Source organism: Scatophagus argus, chromosome 7 (genome assembly GCF_020382885.2).
Source record: "Scatophagus argus isolate fScaArg1 chromosome 7, fScaArg1.pri, whole genome shotgun sequence".
Taxonomy (NCBI): Eukaryota; Metazoa; Chordata; class Actinopteri; family Scatophagidae; genus Scatophagus; species Scatophagus argus.
This window is the reverse complement of record NC_058499.1, coordinates 11,930,357-11,955,906: the sequence shown is the minus strand read 5'-3', so window position 1 is coordinate 11,955,906 and position 25,550 is coordinate 11,930,357. Positions and strand designations below refer to the sequence as shown.

Genomic DNA, 25,550 nt, shown 5'->3' with positions numbered 1-25,550 from the left:
ATAAGCAGTCTGACACTTAGTGCAAACACAGACATCTCCAAATCTGAGCTGGGAGGATGACATTTGGAGGAGCAGGAAGGCCATGATAAAGGCCAGAGAACAAGACACAAAGAGGGTTATTTCTACAGCATTAGAGACACACACACACACAAGACTTTAATATAAGAAACATGCATAGAGAGTGTCAATTCAGTCTCCAAAAGGAGGAATAAAAAAATCAGGTCTTTTTCTTCAGAGTTAAGCTGTTCGAAATAGGCCATTTTATTTACAATCGTTAAAATTTTTAAAATTATGCCAACAGCAGAGCCAATAAATCAGAATCTATGATTTCTTTTACCACTGGCCAGACTTGAAAAAGCAATGAAAGGAACTGAAGAAATTCAGCCTACAGCAGCAGCACTGTGACTCTTAATGATCGTGATGAAAAAAGCAGACAAGGTTATGAGAGGCTTCTGCTTTGGAAAATCCAGACTCGGTCCTTGACTGAAATATTTTGGAGAATGCACCCTGCCAGCAGCTTACGTGATGTCAGTGGACTGTAACATGCAACAGACAAGGAGGTCGGCCATGAGCATCATTAGCGTCCTTTGTGTGGGACGATTCAAAGTGAGAATCCACTTGACCAAGAAACAGTGAAGCTGACATTAATTCTGGGTTTGGGTGACAGACAGAAAAAGAGGCCTGCATGCATCAAGCTGAATCCTACTGAGGTGCAGAGAGAGAGAGAGAGAGAGAGAGAGAGAGAGAGAGAGAGAGAGAGAGGGAGAGAGAGAGAGAGGGAGCTCGACTGAGTGTGAGTAAGAGAACAAGGGCCCCTCTGACAGCACAGAAATCTATATGCAACTCTGCACTTCACCACTCTCTCCTGCATGATGCATAAACTGAATCATCCCTTTCACTCCCTACACAGACGTGATAGTGTGCTCTGGCTACGGATGATTCTCTCCCGTCTCTCTCGGTCTATGATCTCCGAAATCTTCCTAGTTTCTTTCTATGTCCCCCTCCAGCAACACATCAGCCTTATCAGATAAGCTTGACATACCTGCATATGATTTCAAAATTTTTACCGCAGGTTATTATTATTAGAACTGATAACAGCAAGAGGTAATGCCACATCAACATAGGTAACCAAAATAAACAAAAACACAGATAAATAAAATGAAGCACGTTTTTAAGACTGACATACAGTTTTAGTCTCATCAAATAAATTGTTGTCTCAGGAAGACTGTCTTTTGCTGCCTTAGCTCTAGATAGATGTTCAATAGTGTCTTTACATGAGGATAAATAACATTACATGTCTAGAGTGAGTGTAAGTGAAGGTGACAAATTAGAATTCTGAAAAGTGAGGAGGACATCCTAAGTGGAAATGAAAATATCTTGTGCTTCTGGGTGGAAAATAAGTGGAATGCAAAAGTGTCACTATTTGAATGATGGTACATACGCATTTGATCTCCAGCCCATCACCAAGTCATTGACAGTCCATGAAGTAGAAATAATTAGCTGTGCACTGGGCGAGACCATTAGATGATGCAGGAAGAAGCTCTGCTGGGCATAGGGAGCAAGTTCCAGATAATAAAAGAACTGATTCATTAACACATGTGGTTGAAACGAGTATGAGACTCCTGTAAATGGGCAAGTTTGTTAAAGTTAAACTGAAAGCTTAAACGTGAACCATTAATTCAAAGTAAAATTTAGTACATAAAACATTCTCCTAAAAAGTTATGAATGTGTTAGGAAGTAGGATAAAGTTTAGGACATTATATTATCTACACTGTCAAATTTATTCACAGTAAAGTATATGACAAAAAAAGAGGAAATAAGGTTTATATTTAACCAAACAGGGAAATTCCCAGCGCTCTTCATCAGTTATTTCCAGTCATACAGCTCCTGGCAGCTAGTAAAACTATCACAATATATTACTGAATGGCAAAGACTGTCCAATGACAGCACTACTTATAAGACTAGTATTATAAATAGCAGCACTGCGCATACTGCTGAAACAGGTGGCACCACCATTAGCATGTGCCATCCGAGTAGAGTGGGAGGGGGTCAAGGCTCCCTGGATTCCACACAGCCTGTTGACTGGAAAAGTGTTGACTGAAAAATACGACCTCTTGGCATGCCTGTCATCTCAGGAAGACACCTGTACACACACACACACACACACCCACAGGCTGGCCATCTACGTCACAGCCTTCAGATAACCCAGGTCACGTGCTCCCAGATGTGGCCTTCAACCCGTGATCAGCCCTTACCCTCCTGCTCCCTTCACTCCTCCATGCTGCTGAAGACTCTCAGATGTGCGAGGCAGCAGATGTGAGACATGGTGGACATCATATATCAGAAGGGGCTTTAATGGAGGAACATGCCTGACCATATGGACAGTGTGGCTGATTCAGCCGGTGGGTGGTGTGGGAGTACAGTGTTGACGCAGTTTTGTACCTGTCCAACCGCCTCTCAGGTTATTTCGTAACTACTCATCCAGATCTAAAGATACCCAGCTATGAGTAAGACATTAGAGCACTTTCATCACAGAGACCAGGAATCAGGCCACAGTGACTATGTGAAAGGTACTCTCACATTACTCCTATTACCACAAACAGCAAGCTGGTTGCACAGCATATTCACAGCAGGAAAAACACAAGTGGACTTAACCAGTCCATCTAGCCAGTCAAAAATGATTCTACAAGGAGATGGTCTCATCGGCTCTTAGGAAGTGTTTTACCAAGATATTAGTTTTCACTAAATATTTACAACTGATAACTTCAAGAGGTAACCATTAACTTATAGCTGTGTTTAATATATCATTTTACACTACAAAAACATGACCTCCTGTGAGCTGGCGTGGGCGATTTAGACAATACTTACTTTTTTACTAGCTGAGACATTTCTTATGTATTGATGGCACAATCTGATGAAATAAGTTACTGGTTTAAAATGAGTCAGTAGTTACCAACAACTCTGGAAAGACTTGCACAAACTTGCTGAAGCAATGGACTCATGAATAGCTGGTACAATCCGATCCAGGTCCCCAGTTAACAGACATTCAGAGGTCTATATTTCTGATTAGGTGATGGTGCAGGGTAAAAAACATACCCTCTCTCTCTCCTGCTCTGCCCATTTTAAGTCCAATCCCCAGACCCAACTAAGAGTAATTAATGGCTCATTCATCCCTGAGTGAACCACACAGCAGTAATTATCACCATATGCTATTCGAAAGACTTTTAATTGCCTAATTAAAATCTTATTAAACTATTGAACAGAGATAGAGGACATTTTGAACTTAAGGTTCAGGGGAGTTAAATTCATCAAGCTTGCTTCTCCTCTGGGGTTTGTGACACACGGTCAGAGGTTGTGAATTTTATCACAGGCGCTGACTTCTTAAAACATCCCAAATTTGAAACGATTGGGCGCTAAGAATGCATTGACAGATTATAGTAATATATGGCTGTGAAAGTGGATGAGCGTATTTCATCACCTCTGTCTTTGAGACCTTTACAAGTGCCTAAATCAGCCCGGTTACAGAAGTGAAAATATTTGAAATGATATTCCATTTCATTCCATTTCCCCTCTGTGCAAATTTCCATAACAGATGTGGAGCCAGCAGAAGCAGCTTGCTGATGAAATGTAAAGTAGCAGAGCAGGGCCTGCTATCACTATCAAGTCCGAAGCGGGTGAAAGAAGAGCAGCAGGGTCTCCGCTGCAGACAGAAAAGGGCATTAACACTCTGAAGGGGAAAGGGCAAAAGACAAGCAAATGAAAGGGCAAAGGCACCTTTTCCTTTCTGAAGGTGATAATACGAATTTCTAGTCATCCATCAAATTCAAATATATTTACTGGACTTGTATGGAGATTAAAAAAAAGAAAATCACTAAAGAGTAACTAATCTCACTAGACAAATACACGATTCAGTGAGAACTTTACTTCTGTGTGAGAATCATTTGCCTCTCTTGGCTTTGTGCCCTTTTATTCCCGACACTCCAGCCATGTCAAAACACATTAAACAGGGCATAAAGCTGGATTAAAACTTTTCATGTGTTGTCATTATAATAAACACTCAAACGTGGTTAAAAAAAATGTTCGGAGAAAAAAATAGGAAGAAAACTGAACTTTTCTCTCTCATTATCTGCACTCTTTTTAATTTTCAATCATCCAGTGTAAGCTGATCCACTCTTTGGAAGCAGCCTGCCCTGCTAAACCTGCTGAAACAGCCTGTTTCTTTTGTACAGTTTGCAAGAAGCAAGAGAGATACTACAGGACAGTGCTGCTGCCTACACCACAATTGTTTGTATAATTGTTTAGAATATCATAAATATTTATACTGAAATAAATATTGCATAAAAAAGGGCAAACATAAGTGCTCTGTAGGAGTTTGCATTTCAAGTTAAATAAAACAATTTCTCACTGAAAACTAAGCAGAAGTTCCAAAGTCATGACTTCATTTTGTAGCTGCAGTTGTTCCAGCCTAATTTGAGCATTAGTATCTATTTTACTAATCCCCTTCCAAGTTCATGTAAATGACATTCTCAGTGTTGATAAATCTGATATGCAGTCACATGCAGTAGACCATATGCAGTCCAATCTAGCAAAAATAACAAATTAGCAGATGGACTATTTTATGAGAAAAATAAAAAATACAGGATAATATTGTCCAGTGCACTGTTTAAGATATTGAGGGCCTGTGTTTTTATAAGGGTTCTGATGTCTGCCAGGCACAGGTGAGGAGCTGTTTCAGCCCTGGCTGCTGTAAGTAGGTCAGGCCTGTTGAAACACTCACTCCCAATACTAAATGGCTCCACTTGTTTGCCATATAATTCTGTCTGCATTCACTGGAGTGAAATATTGACCCTGATAGAGCAAGTGCTGATAGCACGGCGTCGACCTGAGGTGCTTTATCTCGTTTGTTCTTGTTTACCTTCACTAACTTGATTTGCTAAAATAGATAAGCCTGTGATACACAGCTACGGTATGCTGAGGTAGTTGTACATACATTACAAACAATATGTTAATGTGTTATTACTCTAAATATCAAAGACTAAAATAATTATAATTGGAATGTTCTTAAATTTTAATGTAGCAAACACAAATGCTTTCAGTTGGTCAGAGGACACTATTTAAGATAGTCAAGTCAAGTCAAGTCAACTTTATTTGTATAGCCCTTTTTTACAAGCAGTAAAAATGGAATATAAGTTGCTTACTAGGAATGAGTCAGCCGGATAAAAAGTAGGTGTGTGTGTGGGAGGACTTTCCTTTGTGAGAAATACATAAAAAACAATTCATAATTAAAAAACATGCTGTGTTTTGCTGAAATAGTCTGATGGTTCTGTTGGTTTATCACAAAGCCTGCATGACTGTATCTAGTAGAGGATTCAAATGACAAACAAACAAACAAAAAAACAACAACAAAAAAACAAAACAAAACCAATGTGTTGCATTGCTTTCCACGTAAATTCATGGAGCATTCAATCACCAGCAATGCATTGAAATATTTATCCTCTTTGAAATTGATTAGGCTGGTGTGGCATCCATGAAAGACTGTAAACAATGCGGCGTGGCTGTTTTCCCTTGAAGTCCACAGAAAGAGGCTGCATGCATTCCACTAGCTTAGAGGCTTAGACAGAAGCCCAGGCTATAGGCCATTGGGCAAAGAGCTGCACACATCCATCACTGTGTGAGACCGATAAAAGGCTCAGAATGTCCACTCCTCCACATGCCCATCAACGACACAAGAAACAGACCCGCCTTAAACACAACCAAAGAGTTTTTGGAGTCAGTTGGCGATTCGCTTCTCGAGTCCCACCGCTTTCAGTGCTTAAAGATGCACTGTGGAGTTTTCTTGTAACAAATAAAATGTGTGTTAGTAACCAAAAACACTGGTATTCTTGAGATCTAATAAACCTGCCTCACGCCTTTAGATCAGTGGAATAATGTAACACATAATGTAAGTATGCATGTACAAAGAGACACAAAACAGGGACCCTCTCATGAAACATGACTAAAGGTCATAAACTCCACAGGGGAACTTTAAATATACAGAGGAATTATACAATTCTAAATGATCAACTGACTTTCTATCAAATGACTAATAGATTAACAAGCTAATTGATTCAGCAGCACTAATAATGATCTTGTTACGCCGCATTAGCTCGGCAGCTGAGAACCGTGGGGAGTGGGGTAGATGATGCTGATCCGCTTTACTGCCCCTTGAACCACTTAAACCTTGTAAACAGGTATATAAACAAGGTGTTGCATAGGACAATATATTCCAAAACTGATTTTGGCAGATAGTGCAGGAAAAAAACTTAAAGTTTCCAGAGGAGCAGTCATGTTTTTTTTATCCTTCTAAAAGCCCAAGCAAGAATCAGTGATAGTCTGGTTTCCTTGGAGGACCAGAACTGAAAATCAGTGTTGTTCCAACTGGCAAAAAACAAGCACATATTGTAATGCAATGATGACAAATGGTACTAAGAGCCTAAGTCCACTTAAATTAATGATTTCCTGGGTAGTGTCACTTTGCTCACCATTCTCAGATTATGAAAAATAACTGATAATTAAGGATCCTACATTGTTACCTCACACAAAATAAAACAGTAATAAAACATTTTTTAAACTTCACTTCTTTCATTCTCACTAGAAACATCAAACCGAACCTTACTGTGGACCAACCAGGGCCCGCCTGCCCCACTTCGGGCAGCCTTGGTTTCAAGGCTAAGCTGAGCTCAAGGAAAAGCCAAAGACATTATGACAGAGGGCTTTTTGAGTTAAAAAGTACATACCGTCAGAGATGGCGCTTTTATGACACATACCCCAATATCGAGCACAAGTCAAACCCTCCTTATTTGACTTCTTTATTTGTCAGAAAGCCCACATTAAAATATCTTTGTGGGGGTAGTCTGTCCCCATTATGTGGGGTCTGAGAGTGGGGCAGCTGCCCCCCACATGCAGTGACCTCACTTAGTAAAGATCAATAGTGAGCTGCACATTCCTCACTCCAAGTCCTCGGTAGTCACTCAGGCCTTGGTATCCCAGTCATCCAAGCCATCTTGCGAATCCTTTAACACACTAATATTTGGGGTAAATTCCTGTCATTGACATCCAACGTCCTAGACGACCAGATTTGACCTGTGAGGCCAGCATACGTGGTAACCCATACGACGGAGATGAACTCTTGTCACTCAAGAGTATCACGCCTATAAACAATGCTAATGCAGTCACTCAAGGGCAAATTTATCAAGCCAGCATCGCTCCATTTAGATCTACGTTAACATGTTTGTACTTCACATTTTTGCCTGTGCCCGCTTCCTTTTTCCCTTTCAATCATACTGTACACAGCCTAGAACACAGCAAAACTGTGGGGCCCACATTGATCCCTAGGCTAGATGATTTAATGGCTGACTGGCTGTTCTATTTAACCAGACAAGCATAATAAAGGGATTAGCAACCTATCAGATGACAGAGTTCAGTGTGCTTGGCTGCGGGTATACAGGCAGATATGCTATATCACATGATTTGTTAATCACTGTGCAGATTATATAAATTAGTTCATTCTAGGGAGGTAAAATAATTACAACTAAGACTAATAATTAAGAAAAATTACACCACATTTCATGACATTTTAATGCCAAGCTTCTCTTTCAAGTGATTTAATATGCAGTGGTGTTCAGCACTTCAAAACAACCCTTGAAGTTCATGTACCTCTTTATTTGCAGTAAAAAAAAAAGAAAGTCCATACTTGTCTGAGATGCAATCAGAATCCTGACAGGTCCATACAGCGCCCAGGCCCCCACGGCTGAAAGCGTGTCGGTGGGAGCTGATGTCATGGAGAGATGGAGGTGAAATGATCTGTTACTAGAAAGCTGAGCTGCTCCACTTTGACATCTTCCCCTACTTTCACAACTTAGAGGTATAAGGGCTGGTCCATTATGGTGCAACCACACACACACAAGTGGGACTAAATTATGGAATTGTACAGTTAATAGTGAGCCTTGTAAACCAGAAAAGGTCATCTTTTTTTATTGAGGTTTCATTAAATCAGTAGAAAAAAGTGATTAGGCATTTAAAGAAAACATCCAAGTATCAAAAACATCTGTGCTCTTAAATATTCCAAAGTAACTGAATTCCAGCAAACCCCAAAAAGCTGCTCTGTAGCTCATGCTGTGCTCTGACGTTACCAGCAAGTGATTCATCACATTATTTATAAACTATAAGATGTAAGGTCAGTGATTTCACATACAACAGGGACAGAATAAATCTGCCTGTTTTGCTTGGTCACAAACACAAACAGAAGGAAAAGTAGACAAACGCAGAGGCCAAAACTGAGACAACACGTATTCCTCATCAAAATGGAGACTGACGAGGTAACATATATTCTGTGTTGTTAGAGAGCATGCATCTCCTCTCTGTCACCTGAAGCAATAAGACCCATTGACCACAGCATAAGTCATATTGCAGGGAGAAAAAAAACCCATCAGTGCTGGTTCCTGTGAGTTTAAACTGCACCTGCATTCTGAACAGCTTCATCCACTCCAGATGTCTGGAGGCCTCTCCAGACCCAAAGCCAGCACATCTATAACTTTCTCCTCAACTGCCCAGACTCTGGTGGATAAGTGCCAGAAAGAAAGCAGAGATGCAGGGGATCCGAGCCCTGTAGCCACTCATGCCGCACAAAACTTGCTGAAAGAGGCCAGAAGATGGCTTGTGTGCTGTGTCTTAATATATCACATCTTCAATCCAATCTGATGAATTATTCAGACGGTGCTATCTACTGTGCCTCTCAACGAAAACATCTGCCCTGCCAGCCTGTCTGCCAGGTCTGGCTTACACTCTGTCCTGCCACAGGAAGCTTTTAGTCTACTCCTGTCCTGTGGTCTCTGTTACATTTAACCCCCATCCTCTATCTCTATTTCCATCTCTTATACTGGAGGCGTAAACACTGAAGGAGAGAGATTTTGTAACTGCATCAAAGATCAGTCTTTACAAGATTTTTAAAACACTGTCTCTTTTCTAGAACTGTGCAAATTTCAATGCTGAAATAGCATGTACGATGTGTTTTCATAGCTCTTGAAAATGGCCAAACTCGAAGACAGTTTGACGATCTGACAGGTACTTAAGTCACACTTAACGGCAAACACTTGGCAAACTAAAGACAGATTTTATCTGTGTTACCATAAAAGTCAGATGAGGCAAAGCTTTTTACTTTGTGGCAAGGAGGTGGATAACAGTACTACTCTGGGTTATATCAACAAGAGGGGACAACAAGCAGAGACCACGGATTACAGCAGGAAGCAGCATGTATTTCCAGATCATCAAAGTCAGCAGTGTGTTCTTGAGGGATACAAGGTACACAGTCACCTCTCCTTGAACTTTTTATGGATCTTAGCAGAGCATAAAATGACTAAATACCAGCATCACCTCTCCTTCCTGTCATCTTCCTTTGCGCAATTCTCGTTTCAGCATGGCATTGCATCACAAAAGCCACGCAGTCATTCTTGGTATCACAAGTCATGTCGTCATCACCCTACTGAACAATGTTATCACATGTCATAGATTTGCTTCATATCGTGCAGGCCTACCAAATATCTCTCTGTACCCAACTTCTTAGTAAAGAAATCTTCCTTACCATTAATATTAAAAGAAAGTACAGCTTGTTTACAGTTAAGCAATTAGACGCCTGTGATCAGAGACTTGTGTTAGGAATGTCTGAAAGGGTCAGTAGCACCGTTAGCAGAGTAAAGGGCACAACCTGGAATGCTCGGAGATATCAAATCACAGCGGAGGGAGGAGGGCGAGGCTGCTAGACAAGTCTCGGTCTGAAGATGATTCCATTAATCAGGCCTGCTCTAGTACTTACATCAGGGATCACACGCACAGATCCCGTCACTGACAACAACCTGACGCACTTTTGTTGTATGCGACACCTTATAGCCGTCCCTTAGGTCCAGTGTCAGGACTGTAGATACACATGAAGCTACAAGGATCAAAATAGAACTTTATTATTAAACATGTAACATGCAAGAGGAACAGGTGTGAGGTGAAGGGTGATGGAAACACACCCTGAAAAGGCGATTTTGCCATTCTCACTCTTTTGACATACGTGTGAACATACTCCACATGGTTTCTCAAAGCTGATTCACAGGCTTGTGTACACTTAAAATAAGACTGCGAGAACAAGACGAAGTCCCGGAGTGCTCCGTACTCACGTGACATCCTTGGGTGTATGTTTCATACTGGTTAAAAGGCAGTTCTGAGCGTATTTGAGACACTGAACACAGCGATCTGGCTACGTTCCACGTCCACAGTCATTTCCCACATCGTGGCACAGTGCTGGACTGGGAATAAACAGAGGAGCCCGCTGTGCTCCCAGAATGCATGTTTGCAGAGTTCCCATCAGTGAGTACACAGTAATAGGACTCCCTGAAGGCCTGTATTTAACCTTTAGGTTACAAGTGGCTGGCCGCTCCACAGCCCACCCCTCCTCTGCCTCAGCTTATTAACCCTTTTCTCGCTCATTTGAGTCACCACCAACATAAACAAAGTCAATTCAATCAAATAACAAGATCTGATGTTTATGTCATATGACTGAAAAGTCCAGAGCAGCCACTATGTTGACTTTGTGCTAAGATTATTTTGTAAACTGCTTTTTCCATGGTCAGAAATGAACTGAATTGTGACTTGTAACTTTCAGGCCAGCATGAGAGAGGGGAACAAGTGGACATTTCTAAAAATCTGCTGGGAAAAGTGCTGATGAAGATAATGTGATATGATCATGAGCTTCAGTCCACGGGCTTGTGGTCTGTGTGATGCTGACCATTTTCAAATGTAAACTGACACAACTGAGTGTACGGTAACTAACAAACAGGATGTGAAACATTATCAGTGGAGCTTGGTGAATATAACAGAAATGGCTTTAGGCTAATAGAATGTCATTTTTAAGCCACATTTTCTTTTCTGATGATACACATGAACCAGTGGCTTCCAAATATCGTAAAACATACAAACACTCTATATGTGTAGCATTTTTCTGCGCTGCACAGTAAATAGTGAAGACACCACCAGCCCATGTTTCAAGACGAGCTGCTTTTATTTAACCCATGTTGTCCTCTGAGAAAGAGACATGCTCTTCTATATATCAATATAACAATTAATATAGCAACACAATGTTTTGGCTGAAGTTTAAAAGCATACCCTAAGTTTCTTGAAAGACATAATAGTACGATCTAATCTATGATCCAATTCAGATGTTCACTTATGTGCTCGTCGCATAAATTTGAGCCTGTAACTGCGTGCATACTTTGTTTAAAGTGGCGTCATTGGCGTGAAATCAAAACTAACGTTTGCGACACCAAACCATATGGAGAGGAAGGAAAACAGCACATGAAAGAAAATCCAAAAGGAAAATTTTTCTCTCTCTCTCTGTCTGTCTGTCTCTCTGTCTGTCTCACACACACACACACACACACACAGAATGACAGGGAGAGAGTCAACCTGACTATATGAACAGATGAAGGAGATAGATCAGAGTAGCCAAATGCTGAGAAGATGCCCTTGGAATATGCTGACAAAACAGCAACATGTGCATATGGGGCCAGCATGGGAGAATAAGCTGTGATAAAACCATGTGATACAGTAAGATTTACTTGTCTTCTATTTATTTATTCTTATTTCTTTCTTGTCTTTTCTACTACGAACAGATTTAGCAATCCGCAACAGGTTGCTCGCTGCTTTGAGCAGCTTCACAACACAGAAGTATAATTTTATCCTTTGGCTTATTTCCTTTTTGGCACACTTGATGTAGAATAGAAAAATGAATTTTCACTCTGCAAAGGAATGTTTCACCGTTCTGCGAGTCAGTGTCGCCACGCCATGAGTTCTATTTTTGTGAAGGAGCCTGGATTTTAGGTAGTGATATTAGAGGCCCCATGCTTTACCAACGAGCCAAAGCTTTTCTGACAGCATCATACAGACAGTTCATTGTCAAGGCTGCCGGTATCCACAATACAACTGCCAGCTGTTTTCTTTGTGGATCAACCCAAAAGAAAACAGCAGGCCAAGGTCAGCACACACAGGCTTTTCTCCTGCAGCAGACAGATGAATTTCCATGTACGAGACCATAAAACAAAACCTCTCTGTCACAAATGAGATAGCACGGCTGATCATATTCCACCCTCTTGTGGAATAATTAACCATTCTCAAAAATTCATGAAAGCTCCCATTTTGTCCAGTTCTGTCAGCTGTTTGTTTGTCATTTGAGGGTTCATCAGTGGGTTTCTGTCCACACATTTTCACTGAGCATTTTCAGTTTGTGCATAAAAACACACAAGGACAAGCTGAAAATATCTCAAAGTAGCACAGGAGGGTTTTCACGCTTGGCTAAGGTGAGAAAGCAAAATGTGATTAAGTGCAATGGAAACAGAACTGAAGAATAAATCACAACGTACATGAAGCATATGACTTAAATATTCATCTTCCCCTCTGCTAAAGATACAAAATAGCAGCAAAATAAAGAGACTGTGACTTTCCTCCAATGAATACATAAAACAACCATAAAAAACAAACATACTTCTATTCAATTTTCTACATTTGAGGTATGACTATTGCTCCTTTAATTGCATCATCTCATTGTGCCCTCTTCTTTGGCAAAGGTTTAGTCGTAACCAACAAGAAAATTAGCATCATCAGCTTTTATTTTATATAATATGTGCATAATATCTGTGCTACATATAACAGGAAACCTGGCTTATCTGAAAACTTGGTTGTGACGGTTGTCCCTCATGGACAGCTGGACAGATGGACCGGCTGCTAACAGGTCTATGTGAGCACTTTTGGGAGAGGAACCAGCTCCTTTCCACAAAGTGTTTTTCCTGTGCAGAATGACGTATGTGCAAAATTAAACACTAAAAGGCTGTTTTGAAACTGATCTGCTGAAGGGGTGACGTATCTCTGCGCTAACCTTAAAACTGCGGTGTGTGTGTGTGTGTGTGTGTAGAAACATGGTTTTGTGACATCACAAAAGAAGCCAATCATGGTGCAGAATTTAATTTAACACAAGTGTGACGTTGAAACTTGAAACATCCAGCACATATACACTAATAATTACTTTGCAGTGTAGTTAGAGACCTCTAGTAGTTAAATTATTTACATATTCATAGATTCTTTGTTTTCTAATCAAGGAGAACAGAAGGACAGTGAGGATTTTTTTTAAGTTATATTAGTCACAAGTTACATCTCCAAAGGAGATATAATAAATGTTATGTCTTAAATAAGCAAAGAATAAAACCTGGGAAATAATACACATCCTCCTGCTGCTTCACAAAGCAGTGAGGACACAGGAGGAGGAGCTTGAGAGTCTTTAAAGTAAGACTACTTGGCAGACCATACTCCAGAGTAAGTAAGAGGAGTATTAAAATCATAAGCTGTTCTCCTCCTTGACTTTTGATAAACTTTTACATTCACGGTTTCTGTCCATTAACTGCCACCCACGCAGCTAACAGTTTGGCATTAGTCTTGATTGTGCTGCCAGCAGCGTGTGGGTGAGAGATTTGAATTTCACACAGTAACACCTGATGCTTCTGTCTCCTAGCTGCCAGATTTTCACGGTTAACCCCTAACCAACGTCTCAACACAAAAACCTCTCAACAGTTTGACTACGCTGGCTCTCAACTATCAACAACCGGAGGCAAGACAATTAAGACTCTCTGTTGACATTTATGTTCTCGTTCTCGCCCATCAGCTTTTCCACACATTCCTCTGGCTCCACACGAACTTTCCAGGCTGGAAGAGGATGTGTGTGCAACTGGCTGCCATGTTCACTAACTCCTGTGTGGGGACAGATGCTGCGCTCCCAGTCGCAGGCTCACTCGTGGTAAGTTGTGTCTCAGAGCCTTCCTCTGCATTACTAAGGACACTCACACACAAGCCAGCAAGCTTTAAAATACGAACACACCCGGGTTAATAGCTGTGCTTCCAAAGAAAATAAGTCCAAGATCAACATCTCTTAATGCAAGGGTAGCCCTAACACATACACAGTCACCCACAAATACAAGCACAAAATGCGCTCAGACTGGGTCTTTAATGACCCCCTTGCCTTGCTATCACCTTGCGATAAAGACCTACTGGAGAGGGCGGAGGGCTGTTTCGTGTCAGCTCACACCCACTTGTTCCTTTTAAGAGAGAAACTAACAACAAACTCCCCCCGCAGACACAGTCACAAGAAGTTTCTTTCTCTTACGGGGAAATGACATTTTATCCTGGCATCACTTCAACAGGTAACCGGAACTGCAGCGTATTCACATCAATGATTCATGAATCCAGGGCGCCACACAGTTAATGAACACAAGGGTAGTCTGTGTAACAGCAGTACTTACACTGTGTCCCACTCAGCTGCAAAACAAAATTCTCCTTTAGATCTAAAGAAAAGATTTCCTTTTGGGGACACAGACAGATCGATTCCTCCTCCAGGAAGTGTCAGCAAAGAAAAAAAAAAAAAATCCACAAAATACAACAGGAGTTCAAAGATCTCGCAGATGACAGCTCACAGGTCCACGCTCTGCCTCTAACAGACACGGTGTCCTACTACAGCCTGCCTCTAGCTACTCACCCAATGGAGCTCCTCCCATCACACCCTGAAAGAGGGAGGGAGAAATAAGGAAGAACAAGGGAGGTGCACTCCAGCTGAATAATCTTGACTCATTTTTTGAATCACCAATGTGCAAGTTCACATGTTATGCACATGTTTTTAAAGTAACCAATAAGATGTTTGTAGTTTCATCTTTACACAAATTTCCAGTATTATACAACAAAACAAAAAAAACCCACAAATGTGTCCTGTGATGTTCTAATCACAAGGCTGCTGACGATCCTCTTTCGGGAAATCACAAACCTTCGCCCAAAATCCTCTTACTAAGGTTAAACAAGAAAAACATTTATGCAACGTACTATGACGTGGGTGAATTTATGGTGTGCTCAGAAACTAAATGAGACAAAGTCCTAATCACACTGAACTTAGCTTTAGAGCCTTGTTTTTCCATCTCTCTTGGGAGTTGGCTCTCTTGTTATGGACTGCAGATGTTTGCCTCTCAGCCAGCTGCCTGCATCCGTATAAAGACTAACTTTAATGATTGTAATTACCAGCAACTTCAAGCTCCAGAAAAATCTGTTAAATAACAATCAATTGACTGTTTTCTGTGAATTTAGATTAGGTGCGAAAATAAAATCTTTGTTTTTTGACACAAAATCTTAAATACGCAGTGCAACTGTGAATGTGACATCTGAGGTCAGTGAGAGTCCTGTGGACTTGAAGACAACAGATTTGCTTCTTTTACAACATGTAGAAGTCACCAATGATCAACAAGTGGAGAAGAAGTGTAACTCTCACAGTACAGCAATTCAAGTTCAATCTGGCACCCTTTATTTTTGTTATTCTACCATTTGGGCCTTCAAAAGTACAGTTATGTAGAAAGATTTTAGCCAGCGATATCAGCCACTAGTCCAACATTGCTTCTGAGCTACTTGAGACCTTCAAAACACGAGACAGAGCCAAAGTGTCACTGGGAATAACAAGCCACCTACCTAAGCTTTCATGTAACTACAGCTTTGTTTATTTCAGGCTGTAAGTGTCACTACACTGGACTGTTAATTGGATGAAATGTCACATGCATCCTTGTACATCTGTGAAAAGCCTAAATGTTTTGGTACAAACATGCACATCCTGTGCCTTCAGTTGTGATCATGACGATTTACTTAATCTCTTCATGAGAAACATTCTTTCCATTTTCTAAGTTAATCTGTGCCATCACACAGTAAACAATCAGATTCAGATTTTAAAATGGAATTTTATCACCGTAACCTGCATGTTGTAACTATCTATCTACTATCCCCCTGCTGGCATAAAAGAGTGAGACTGCTTAAATATTTCCTGCAGACATAAGTTTAAATATGTAAAATAACCTTCAAATAAGTCTCCCAAATACGTTGCAAACATTCTCCAGACACTATCAAATTAAAACAATGAAATACTCCTCATATAGCATGGAATGTGCCATAAGTTACTGTAAACAAGCCAACAGAGATCTACGGCGCTGCAGGTTACATGAAGGGTACACGAGGAAGACACTAAGAGCAGGTGTGTGAAGCTGAGCCACAGAGTAGTTCTAAAATAATTCTCACAACATTGGCAAGGACAACGTTTTCAGGCCATGACACTGAAAGTGCAACAGAAGTGATGCAACAAAGTTTCAGAAGGGGGCCGTTTCATGAACTGCAAAGGGGACATTCAGCTCCGATGAACCACATACTGCTCTGTGTGGTTTACAAACAGAGCTTCCATTCATTTGTTAAAAACATTAATAAAGTCTCAAATCCCATCTTTGTGATTAAATGTAAAACATGTCGTGTAATGGCATTAAGCAGAAGGAAGGAGATGTGCATGTAGATGTTTGAATGCGCACCAAAAAAATCCTGCTAAAGTCAAGTGTTACCAAATAATTTCACATGCCTTCTCCAAAAATATTTCCAGGGTAAATAGAGAGAAGTGTAAGATAGCGGGGTGTTGAGACGGGGACGCCTGTTTCTAAAATAGAAGATGCTAATTATACACTTTAGGCAACTGCTAAGGAGGGAGACACGATGCCAAGTTTGAGGTGCTTGGATTCTAAATGTCGGCTCAGTGTTTCTGTGCAGAGTCAATATTCCCCACGTCACCTGAGACGTACTTAGGCCACAGTAAGAATACTCGCTGGATGTCTTACTTACAGCCTGTGTCAGACGGACTGGTAACGTACCTCTTGTTGAGTTGGACCACCTGCCGCTGCCATGCAGACAACCTTTTGTAAACAATCCATAGAACATAAAGGACCCTTCCAGCAGGCGTCCAAACATGTGGCTCAGACCAGTCAAACAGACAAAAACGTTGGCTTTTCCATTGCCTGTGACCATGTTAATATGGCTGTGCTCAAAATGTCCTTTTTAACTTCCTTCCCCCTAACTTGTACACAAAGAGCACCCCACCAGTTACAGTTAGAAGTTGACTGACAATGACACTGGGGACAATGGGAAATTTAGTCAAGCGATGGATGTCAACCGTAGGGTATTTATTTAAATTAGTTAGGGCTTAATAAATAAATGACTATCAAAAGAGAGAGAGGTATTTCATTAAATTCAAAGTATACAGAATTTGATGCTTTGTGCATGAAAATGAAATCAGCCTTTTCTACTGACTGACGGGTTAATGTGTGTTAATATGTGTTTCACACACAGCTGGGAGACGGCACGGTGGTTTAGTAGTTAGCACAACAGTTAGCACTGTTGCCTCACAGCTAGAGGGTTCCAGGTTCGAATCCTGGTCTGTGTGGGTTCTCTCCGGGTACTCCGGCTTCCTCCCACAATCCCAAAACCAGCTCAGTTTAGGTTAATTGGCTACTCTACATTGCCCCTAGGTGATGAGTGTGTGCATGTGTGGTTGTCTGTCTTTGTGTGTTAGCCCTACGATGGACTGGTGACCAGTCCAGTGTGTGCCCTGCCTCTCGCCCCCCTGACGGATAACCAGTATAGCAAATGGATGGATGGATTCATAGCACTGTGATAATCCCTCGTGTTTCACATATTAACTCAAAGGAAACACCGGATATCAGCACGAGGCTACTCAGAGTCACTGAGGCTGACTGAAGCACAGAAAACAACTGAGCAACCCTGGCGCCCAGCTCTCAGCTTCATGTTCATGTTATCACTTCTGTGTTGAGGGGTTGCGCTGACGTCATCGACATGAATCTCAGTTTGTGTAGTAATGTGGTAATGTGCTGTTAAGACAGCGCTGTCCAATGTGTTCAAACACAGTAATTGTGCAATTCATGTGCTAGAAAAACGTGATGATTAAAAAAACAACTTTATTCACTTTCTTCTTTTTGTTTATCTTAGCAGTCATACATTGCCAGGGAAATATAAAAGAAAAAGCACATTATAAGATCTTATCTCTTATAGCCATGTTTCCAGGCCCATTTTGCATTAGAAACCGTTGATGGAAACAGCAAACATTTAAAAAAAAAAAAAAAAAAAAACTTTCACAACAAAGTTTTGATCTCTCTTGAAGTTGCTTTTTCCTTTTTTGAAACAAAGCTTTGCAACCTCTATTTCTTCTACCTTATTTATTACAGCCATGTATAATGTAGCCTATTCTGACAGCTTCTGACAGCACCATGCTTCATGTAGCCTAGTTTATTCCCTTCAATCCAGTTAAAGAAAACACACCTTATTAACATTTTTTTTCTTTTTTTTTTTTTTCTGCAACAACTGATACCTTAACATGTTTTCAGCAAAAAAAACACTGTGAATGAGAGGTGAAATATATTTCACCTTTAAGCAAAAACACTGCTGTGCATCTAACAGCTTGTCAGTAGTTGCACAGTAACAGCAAGGCCATGGCCAACACTTACTTCAACCATCTGTTCAGTGCGACCAACTAAAAGGAAAATCCCAGAAAACTCCGAGATGTAAAGCAAAACAGCGACAAAAGTCACAGCTACTCAGTCAAACCTTCACATTGTGCTCACATCATTTACATTTACACCTGTGTTTCAGCCACAAGTCTAACTGTAAAACCATATCATTATGAGTCATTATTAGTGTATGGTCTGAGTGTTTAACCCCTTGACGTACAGCTAAAAGGTTCTTTAGATCATCTGACAGTACCAACTCCTCATTAAAGCTACATGATGTTTACACTGACAAAAATAAACAAGGTTTTATGGCATGACACTTTTTTCTCCTCCGTATCTCCTCTATATCTCACACTTCCTCCATCTGGAATGCACTCACTGTCTTTTTTGATTTCAAACACAAGTCTCTGTGTTATGAAATGGAAAGATTCTTCATGGCTTGTGCATCATTTTCCCCAAAACATCAGCCTGACATGTTTTATACTTCTGTAAACCTTGAAATCTCCACTAGACTTTAAAATAAGGTAATGAAGGGTTGGAAAATATTGAGCTGATTCAGAGGCAGGCCACATTACCTGTTAATAATAACTTTTAGAAATGTATAACAAATATGTAACATTAAAGGTGGATTTGGATAGTTGGATAATCATGGTTTCAAATCTTCATAAATTTAAATAGGATACATTTTTAATCTTTTTAGAAAAAAATTGAAAGAGCTGTCTGGAAAACTACCAGCTGACTTGGCACAGTGTGACCTACAACTGAGGTGAATGACTCATTTTAGCATCAAGTGCGACTGGTTCGGCACATTGGATGGTGTATAGCAAAGCAAGCATATGATCAGTCATGTCTTTTTCTCAGATGGTCTTTTGCTCATAGGATGTTGAGGTTTCTCGTCCTGTGTTTGGTCTGTTTGGAGAAATAAAAAAAAAAAAGGAAGCTGTGATAGTCCTGCGTGACAAAAGCAAAGGTATTACTCCACCACTTCTGACATTGCAGCTCTCCAGCAGAGAGGGTTTGTGAGATGAGTGCCCTCTGGCACGGAGGTAATGCCAATGACCAATCCCTGGTGTGTGTGTGTGTGTGTGTGTGAGTGTGAGAGAGACAGAAAGAGAGCTTTTCAGTCATCTATGTGACTCATCGTCGATCCTTTCATTAGACTGTTGCATACATGCTCATTTTCTCTATGTCACCATCCTATCTATTACTCACTGGTCTGAAACCTGGAGTTCCCAGCATTACCCATCACATGTCCACCGCATCATCATACTGTATGCATGACTTTTCACACCATGCCCTCTTTCGGGTGCTTGTTTTTCCCCTAAATCATTTTTCTTATGTGTGTTATCTTTGTTCAGAGAAATATGTTTTGTAACAGCTTTGACCGACAAACTATTTATCAGATTAACAATTTGTCAAACCAAGGCCAATGGCACAGCGCCAAAGCAAGTAGGCCTGCTTGAAATTAAACAGACAGAGCAAGAGGAACAGCTCGGACGCTCCTCAGGTGGCCCTCCATGGCTGTGGCAGCATCTCAACTTTCCTGTAGTTTCCACCTGAGCTGTCCTTCTCCCCCCCACATACAAAGTATTATTATCACAGTAATAACCATGTCCTCTTCTGTACAACAGAGGGCAAAATTAATCATGACAAGAAATTGCATTAAGCAGTCCCGCAATGCCGTTTTGATTTCTCAAAGTTCATGCAGTAGAGTAAAGGTTACAAAATAACTTTATTTGCTGTGAGATGAGATAAACTTGTCAGCCTTAATAGATTTTTCTGTTGTGTCTGTGCTGCAGTAGCTCTCCAGCTGTCTCAAGTCATTGAAGGCAATGCTGCCAATCAATAAGCAGGACAGCTGTATGGCAGTTTTAGACTGATAGACTGGTTGCATCAATGTGACTGAGTATCTACCATCACGGTCCTGTGAAAACCATGAATTATCAGCATGTCAGCTGTTCACGAGCGACAAAATCAGCCCTGTTTTCAGCTTTATGACGATCCCTTTTTTTAGAGAATCCAACAGATTAGTAAAACAGTCTAAACAAAATAAATCAGCAGCTACTTTAAAAATTGATTCATGATTTAAGTTAGCACATTCTCTGGTTCGACCGTCTCAAATGTGAGAATGGGATATTTTTGAGTTTTGGATTTCTGATTACACATAACAAGGCATTTAATTGTCTAATGTTCTATAGTCCAAATGACTGACAAAGGAAATAAGCTACAGCTCACTCAAAATAGAAAACATTCCTTAGTTGTAGCGCCAGAATAGCATATATTTCAACACACATGGCCCACCAAGATTATTCAGATAGAGGAAGCATGTCACATTATCCATATTACACAGAAATGAGGAAAAATCTTTACGTAGACACCCTTAAATGGAAGCTGGTTTGTAATGGTTTTTGACTGGTTTGTAATGGTTTTTGACCCCACGCAGCATTTAACGTCATTGATTACACAGATACTAAGAGCTTAAACACAGTTATACCCAGTGGGCTTATTCAGTACACTATTACAATCCACTGGTGTGATGGCGTCACCATGTCTGTCAGGGCATAGCGATAACAACAAAGGTGACAATGACAAAGTGGGACATCAGCTTTCAGTTTCAGCTGCGCACTAATTAGATTCATTCCGTTGTAAGATAGCCTGTTTTATTTTTTCCAGCAAACGCAGAAGAATAATGGCCTTAAGGTTAACATGTAGTGTCTTCGCTGTGTCTCAAAGACCGTTTACCTTCACTGTAAACATGACCCCCTTCTCCATGGGAACCAACTGCCCTATAAGTGAGTGACAGTAGAAGTGCAGAGTAGTGACAATGTGTTTGTGGTGGGCATGTAAATTTTCTCAAAAGTGAAACAGTGAAATTGCAATATGTGTGACAGAGTGTGACTACTGCTTTTGCATTTCTGTTACAACTTCCCTGGAGCATACATGTACATGTAATTTGGAAATCTGTAATTTCTTAATTTGCACATGTAAAATAAACACATTTTACAGACATGCTGGCAAATTACAAATTGTTGTTATGAGTACCCTAACTGCCTGCCATAAAACGACCTCAAAGGTATCACATCCCAAATACACCCTGATCCCGAGGGATTAATGAGCGTGTGATTTATAGATGTGTTAGTTCATCAAGCTGGCTACAACAACAAAAAACAAAAATGATTTACTCCTAACATGCTGTGTGCTGAGGAAAATGACAGGATGAGATGAATGGCTGGTATTAGACAAAAGGAAGAGGAAATGAGTGATGACTCAAACACACAGAAAATCCTGAGGATGAATTAGTTATAAGGCCATCTACATGTGGGGCAGACAAGACATGAAATATTAAGTTAGCATCTGATATAGTGCAAGAGTTAAGGTTAAACAACTCCTAAAAAACACCTACTGTGTATTTACAACCAACCCACTGTGGTCCTGTGTGAGAACTACACGTCCCGTTTTAAGACAGTGACGAATGAGGTGTTTGTTCTACGTAACACGGTGTAAATTTTTTGAAGCGGTCAAAAATCTGCATGCAGATAACACCCACCGCATCAGTCATCTGAGCAACATGACATATCACTGAACACGCCCAGTTTTTGTAGAGCAGACGAATCAAAGTGAGACATATGTTACACGGAAGTGAGATAAATAGTTATCTGATACAAAAAAGTAAACCAGAACTCCAGCATCTTTTTTTTTTTTTTTTTAAATTCTCATGTAGTGAACAAAAAAAAGGATTTCTGTAATCTCTAATAAAATATGGTCAGGACATGAGAAATCACTTCACAGCAAAGGTTAATTGTAGCTTTCCACGGCACACATGCTGAAATACCTCTGAGCCAGAAAAGGGATCAGTCTCATCTTTGCCATGGAAACCAACACCATGCTACTGTACGAACACCGAGGAAGCAATTGCCATGGCATCCAGCACTGAGGCAAGTAGAAGCTTTCAGCAACCAGACCAATTCACTCAGCAGCTAACTGGACACTCAGTCAACCTTGTGTGTATCACTCCCTATTTCACTCTCTCTCTCCTCCCTCTCTTTTTGCAATAAATTTCTTTTGTCATGAGCCAGAAGAATTACCTTTTATCAGCAGAGGACAAGGTCTTGCGGTACTCAGCAGGAGCGGCTCTCGGTCGAGTGGTGACAGGGAAAAAAAGAAGCTCTGCAGGGATCCCGAGAGATGCCCAGAGATGCAGCTGAACCGGCACTGCACGCACACATCCACCACCACTATCACCACCAGTGAGAGCAGCAGCGGCAGTAGCAAATCGGAAGGGGAGGGGAAAAAATATTAAAAAGAGCAGGAGAGGGGGTTGCTCTATCAGCAGCAGGAACATTACATCATAGGCTGCCTCTGTGAAAGGGTGGGAGAGAAGTGGACGGAGGAAGGGAGGTGCTCCTTGTAGCAGCACTCTCTCTGTCACTGCTGAGCTCTCTCCATTGCACGCACAAATCCAAATTTAATATTTATGATCTGGTAACTGCAAAATACCCTCAGTGGTTAGAGCCAGACCTGTGAGATAATTAGATCAACTGCTTTTAATTGTATACCATCACTGGGTCTTGTTGTCAGAATGCATATAATATAACGTATATTATAATGTGGCCAGTCCCTTTAGGGCGAAGGCTGTGTGTGTGTGTGTGTGTGTGTGTGTGTGTGTCCAGCGCATGGGAGCCCACACAATGTCTATTCTGTGCAGTAATTCGATTGCGTGACCAATGCTTGCCTACCAGTGCTCAGACAGCATGATGATATTCAACCTCTGAAAAAGGTCATCCGGGATTCCTTTTGGCAGCTGTGAGTGGATAGGTACCATGGTTAGGACTTAACATCTGCTCATAATGATTATATTTAAACTTGGCTGTCACAACAAATTTGTCAAAAACTGCTGCATGAATCTGGTGTTGCTCTGAGCACATCTGAGAAGCAAAGAGAGTCCGATCATAGTGGGACGGATGTAATGGTCGCTTTTTCCCAGTGATAAGCTGTTAACCACCTACACGCTGGTGCACCACAGACCACAGCCAACAGACAACAATACTCACAACAATGATTAGTCAGAACCACAAGAGCTTAATGCTTCCTAACAAATATAAAAACACACACCCACAAGTATGTTCATGCTGTCAAAAGGACACACATTCCTGAACCTGGCTAAACAAAATAGATAAAGACAGGAGAGGAGAGTTTTCTCTGGCAACTGCAACCAGTTGCTGGGAGTACAGTGCAAAGATCCCATCTGATTTGGACTTTTCTCACTACACTGAATGGAATGAGGCTCTCAATTCCTCTTGTTCCATTGAAATCTTTCCTCATAATCATCTATGTGATCTTTTGGCAAACAGAAAGATACTTGAACCTGCCTGTACTGAGCTGATAATTATTTTCATTACTGATTATTCTGAAGATTATTTTCTTGATGCATTGATTGTTTATTCTAAAACAAACAAACAAACCACCAAAAACAAGAAATAGTTAAAATCATTTGTTTTTTCCAATCAACAATCCAAAACCCAAAACATGAAAAATGTAAGATACTTTTGCTTTAGAAATTCCTTTTTGTATACCAACTAACAGTTTCAGTGCATTATGTGCATTGTGCATTTATTGTTTGTTGAATCAAAACTAGTCTCATCAGTCTTTGTAGGTGGCTGTGACCCTCTCAAGCTCAAATATATCCACACTACATGCTAAGCATCAAAGGAAGGAAGACAATCTTGTTTTGTAGTATTTTGTATTGTAATAGACACTATTACAGTTACTGCTAATAACAGTAATAATTCAATCTGCAATGTATATTCCAACAGTAAACAGACTGTGTTCATTGTGTAAATGGACTGCAGCTGTGTTCTGTCTGTCCAAACAATTTACATCGCCAATCGCAATCGAATCACAAAAAGTTGTAGATCTGTTGTTCACAGCAAGCAAGCAAGCAATCCTGTCAAGTAAATAACCCAATAAGTAGAGAAGAAAAATCTTCTGCACTGTAGCTCTGCCCAAGTATTAGCTCCAGGTTTAGTTTAAAAATAACCACAGGTGGGCAGACTCTGATGAAGACCAGATCTGGTACTTACGCTTTGGATACGCTTTTAATGTTGAAGCCACTCTAATAAAATGTTTAAAATGCAAACTGTGGATAAACAATCACTGATAAACTCGAAATCAGAAGCACCCTGCTGTATTCTTATGGTGAGTGTTAATGCAGCACCACAGGGTGCTGTGGACCATCCAGTCCAAACACTACATAGATCATTTGACAATCCACAGACTATAAAATTAGTTAGCTAGTTAAATCAGCATCTTTAAAATCCACTTATTTATTTACTTATCATTGAAATGTTTTATAAATGCAACAAGAAAACAAACTGAGGGGTTTGCGTGTGTTGGAAGGACAGTTGTCACAGCACGCTGCAGTGAGGATGACAGAGTTTGTCCTAAATGGCAGCAATGACAGACCACAGAGACCTTTAATTTAAGGCCTGAAGACCAGCTAAAGGATGAATTCTGGTCCTTTTAATGTTCATGGGCAACTCAGATCTGCCATCTTTAACCTGCACTCCAAGTACATCATGTTCTGCAGACAAAAGAAAACTACAAAAAAGTTGCAGTGAGCGACATTAAATGTGTATGAGTGTGTGTACAATGAAAAATAAATGATTAGGCCTAAATAAAACAACTGTTGTTTATGTCTTTCTACAACCGGAAAGCTCTTAACAGAGATCCGCCATTATAACTTGCAAATGTGACCCTCACTAAACCAGTAACAATGTCATCTCAGTCACAATACATGCAAAAAGGAGAAAATAAAGGAGCACTGTGTGTGCAGCAAAGATGTTAATAAGTGTGACAGCAGAGCAGGAAAATCAATCCAACTGCTCTTTTGTCCGTCTCTCTCGTTTTAAAATGAAGACTACAACATTCCTCGCATTCCAAGTATTGTAGGTTGACTGGAATACAGACTGTACTATGACAAGGCTGTGTGTATGACAGTATTCAGTGGACGATGCCCGAGGAAGGAGGGTACCCCAGAATGTAAACAGCACTCCAGATGGGCCTGACCTTTGCAAACACAAATTGGCTGAACCCCTCGTGACCGCAGGGGACAACAGCCTTGAA

The 25,550-nt window shown here is 40.6% G+C and overlaps 1 protein-coding gene across 2 annotated transcripts in view; it reads right to left on the bottom strand.

The window, feature by feature from the left end:
• The window catches only part of sema4ba (sema domain, immunoglobulin domain (Ig), transmembrane domain (TM) and short cytoplasmic domain, (semaphorin) 4Ba), an 81,988-nt gene that overhangs the window by 22,815 nt on the left and 33,623 nt on the right, over nucleotides 1-25,550 (bottom strand). The window contains exon 1 of one of the 2 annotated variants that reach the window (XM_046393070.1): nucleotides 14,364-14,571. The exons of the other annotated variant lie outside the window; for it this stretch is intronic. The gene's annotated coding sequence lies outside the window, so the exon portion shown is untranslated. Of the gene's footprint in view, nucleotides 1-14,363; nucleotides 14,572-25,550 lie in introns of those variants that run through there. 2 annotated transcript variants of the gene reach the window in all.